Source organism: Dasypus novemcinctus, chromosome 1 (genome assembly GCF_030445035.2).
Source record: "Dasypus novemcinctus isolate mDasNov1 chromosome 1, mDasNov1.1.hap2, whole genome shotgun sequence".
Taxonomy (NCBI): domain Eukaryota; kingdom Metazoa; phylum Chordata; class Mammalia; order Cingulata; family Dasypodidae; genus Dasypus; species Dasypus novemcinctus.
The window spans coordinates 37,542,595-37,546,993 of record NC_080673.1 but is presented as its reverse complement, the minus strand read 5'-3'; the positions used below and the strand labels follow the sequence as shown (position 1 = coordinate 37,546,993).

Sequence of the window (4,399 nt, the reverse complement as noted above, 5' to 3'; positions counted from 1 at the left end):
TTTGCATCCAACTTTAAAAGCCATCAAAAAGAAATGCACCCAGGAGCACATGTGACTCAAGCATTTCAGTGCCTGCTTCCTACATGGGGGGTACCAGGTTTGGTCAAGTGTCTCCTAAAAACAAACAACAAACAACAAACAACGAAAAAACCAACTCAGGGGAACCGATATGTCTCAGTGGTTGAATGCTGGCTCCCTGCCATACGAGGTCCAGCATTCAAAAAATAAAAAGATAAAAAATGTACCTCAACAGGGCTTCTGTCGTGAGTGGCACACATAGAGCCCCGCAATTGCTCTTTATGCAGAATCAACATCAAGGGATTTCAGAAGTATAAATTTTGTAGCTAGAGCAGCTGTTCATCATTGGTCGTGGCACTCTTAGAAAATAAATATAAAATAAAATATAAAATTACCCAATGCCCTATGCTAGTCAAAAATACCTGCATTTGGTCATTCTTGCTCATTTTCTTCAAACACCTATTAAATGCAGATTCAATAACTTAAAGCATATGAAGTGTGCCTTGCACAGAGCTGCTTTTATTTATGCAAGGTTTCTCTCCAGCTTTCTAAGACTAGCCCTTGTACCTGTGCTCTGGATTCCATTACCTCCAAATTGTACTCAGCTCTTCCATAACAAAGGCATCCTTTGTTTCTGCCCCCTCTACTAGTTCAAATAAACACTCCTTAGAAGACATTATGCTCACTTTTCTCTTTCTTTCAGAACTAAGGTTTTTTTGCTAATCTTATGTGTGTTGGATAATAGTAATTTCATAAGGATGATAAAAATGGGTTAGGAATTAAACACAGATGGACAGCAAACTGTTGAGTGTTCTAGCAAAGCAGAAACAGGAAATGGATTTCCTGTTGCATATTTTCCCCAGCTAATTTCTTTGCAGTAATATAAGTAATAATTTTGTTATATCCCTCTATCGTGAATATGCAAAATTCAGGTAACAGAATTTTCAAAAGCCCAATGTCAAATTTACTGATGATATCTTATGCAATTTAATTACCATATTGTTTCTGTTGTGCTTTTTTGCCATATCAAAGGGAGGGCAATAGAGTTGGAAATCAATTATGTTGTATCAATTAAGGAAAAAAAGCATTGTGTATGAATCAGGTTTAAACCAGAGTATTCCGGACATCCTAGTTTTTGGAGGATGCCAAACGAAACAGTACAAATTTTTCTGCGTTTTTCAAGACAAATGCTTCTCTCCTTCCCTCTGCAATCCCAAAGTCCTAAGTAACTTTACTTGCCAAAATGAGGGATCCTAGTATCTATAACAAAGTGGGTCCCCTTTCTTCCCTTTTATTTATTGCTCAACCCTCTATAATCCGGCATCCTTCCAAAGAATTCATTAAAGTTGAACTCGAAAGGCTCTTCCCTGTCTTTTCTATTGCTAAATTCAAGGGTCCCTTTAATTTCATGTTTTGCTGGTCATGTTTCAGGCATTTGACCTTGTTGGACAAATCTCGCTCCTTGGCTTCCACTCCACCACACATTTTCCTTCTTCTTATCTGGCAACTCTGTCTTAGTCCCTATTCATGTTGTATCATTCCATCCCCCTCTTTACCAGTTTTCTGTTTTTTGTCTTTTGTTTTTTTTTACTGCAATAGTGAAACACTTTAATTTGGCTTTACTCAGGTCTCTGCTCAATGATCTGTTTTGAAAAGGTATAAGATGGAGGAAAAGGACAAAAGGAGGAGGAAAAGGCTTCTACTCTTTTTTTTTGTCTGAAATTTTCATTATTTCTCCTTTATTCTTTTTTTTTCTTCCTGTTTCCTTTATTTTAAGGGTTATCCTAGAAATTACAATACTTCTTCTTAACCTACCAAAGTCTAACGATACTCAATACCTTTACCCTGCTCTCAGGAATTACAAGAATCTTAAGACATCTTGAATCCATGCAGCCCTATCTTGATGTGCATGGATGTGAATGGGATGTTGTTGTGATATTAATTTTACCTTGTTTCTTTAAAGCGCTACAAGCTATTATTGCTGTTGTTGTTATGCAGGGTCAGTGTTCATTTTATTTCCAATGTATTTGCCATGTATTTGCTGTTCATTCCTAAATTTCAGATATAAAATCACTGTCTGCTTCCTGAAGTACATTCTTTACTCTGGTAATGAAATTTCTTGTTTCATTTTGTTTTTAACCTAAAAATGTCCTTATTTCCTCATTATTGAAGGAATTTTTACAATCAGATATTTTCTTTTATAAAATTGAAGATATCCCACAGTTTTCTGACTTCCAATATTACAGTGGAAATCAACTGCCACTCCTTTGAAGATAACCTATTTTTTCCCCTCCCCTCTGGCTGCTATCAAGAACCTCTCTTTTACTCTGGCATTCTTTCATTCCTCTATGATGTGACTAGTTGAAGATTTTCTATTTATCCCACTTAGGATTCTTCTGACATCTGAAATTTATAGCTTTCATTCGTTTTGAAAATTTCAGCCATTTTCTTTTCACATATTAATTTTTCTCAGATTCTCTCACCAACTTCTGAGACATCAATCAGACATATTGTATAACTTTTCACAGTTTTCTCTACTTTTTTTAACTCCTTATTTAATGTCTCTGTACAGTTTTGGACAGTTTTTTTCTGCTCTATTTTCCATAGCATAATTCTCTCTTCAGCTCTGTCAAGTGTGTGTTAAGCCAAGTATTCAGTTTTAATTTTAATTGTTGTATTGAACATTTTTTTATTTTATATGTGCTAGATAATTTATAGTTTCCTAATTCCTACAGTTATCTTTAATATTATCTTTCATATCTTTATATATCTATTGAGCATACTTATTTAAGAATCTGCATCTCATAAGTCTAAAAGCAGCCATTTCTTTAGGTTCATTCTTCAATGTGTTTAGTTATATTTTTATGGTAAACTGTTAATTTTTCTTGGAGCATTGTTGTAGGGCTCCTTTGTGGCTTAGAATGAATGTGCACTTATCCAAAAAGACTTATCCATTTATTTCTACCCATTGTGTTGGGCATTACCAGTCTGATATCGCTTCCACATTCTGAGGTGTTTGGGGACTATGCACTGGGCTCTGGTTGTTACAACTTCTCAGTCATTTGTTTTTTCTTTCTCCTACATTGTGCAGTTCCATGGCAACTATTCCTGAAATTCTTTAGGGTGTGTCAGGTTATTTCTGGTTCTCTCCTTCATTGAAGTGCAGCCTGGTTTCAAAACCATTTTGGATCATACCTTTACATCTGTAAGGCTGGAAACCAAAACTTGGGTTTACCAAGTTGAGTGAATGATCTCAGGACAAAGAGGTATCCTAATCTGGGTTCCTGCACAGATTTTGGTCTGATAATAACAATTTTCAACTCTTAAATGAATTCAGAGAGGTGTGTTTATATTGTAAACATAATTCTTGTTTTCAGTGGAAGGATTGGTCTGGGTACACAGCTTCTTATATTATGGAAAACAGAATTTCTTCACTTGTTCATTCATTCACCCAGTACTTACAGAGCCTCTGCTAGGTGCTGAGAATTTAGCAGTGAATGAAATTGACAATAATCTTACCCCATTAAGCTTATTGGTCTTAAATGTTATTGCTTACTTCCAGAAATTTATTATAAGGGAATAATCATGTCTGTATTCAGAGAGTGGCATTAGAGTATGTTCAGTGCTCAATCTTGGTAATAGTAAAGTGTTTAAAAAGTATCCTATAAGTTCAAAGGGACTGGTGCAGTATATTGTGGATCACTGATAAAATGGGTTATTATAGAGGCATTTAAAATTGTACAGTAAATAATATTTAATGATTTGAAATATGTTTCTAATTTATTATTAAAAAGTAATGAAGACTATTTTCAAATACGACAGTCCTAATTCTATTTATAAGAATAATGTGTAGGTCCACTTAGAAAAACACCACACTTGTAACTTCAAGTACTAAAAGTGACTAGCTTTGTGTTAACTTTCATCCTTCTTTGTGTTTTTCCCCTTTATTTTATCATCTTCCCCACATATATTTGTCTTATGTATTTAAAGAAAAGCAAAATGCCATATTATAAAATGTTTATATACTATCCTAAGTTCCTTCTCTCATCCTCTATCAGCTATATTCTGATTAATTTGTATTTCTATTTCCAGTTTACCCTCCAAGTTTAGCTCCAATACTACCTATCCAACAGGCTGTTGGATATCTTTTGATAAATAACAAATGACATCAAAATGTCTAAAACTAAAATATTTGTTTATTCTCATCCTAATCTTTTCCTTTTCAAGTGTGTCTCCTATCCTCAACAAATTGCATTATCATCCAGCTGCTTTTCCAATTCATAAATATGTGCTTTGTCCTTGACTTTACTTTTTTCACCTGCGCTTCAATTAGTTAGCATGTCCTGTTTATTAATTCCTTGTTTCTCTTGAAATCTCTAAT

The 4,399-nt window shown here is 34.4% G+C and overlaps 1 non-coding gene across 1 annotated transcript; it reads left to right on the top strand.

The window, feature by feature from the left end:
- The first annotated feature begins 247 nt into the window (after positions 1-247).
- LOC111766677 (U11 spliceosomal RNA) lies at positions 248-380 on the top strand. The gene has a single exon (XR_002798648.1). It is a non-coding gene; the product is annotated as a U11 spliceosomal RNA (small nuclear RNA).
- Positions 381-4,399: the final 4,019 nt, after the last annotated feature.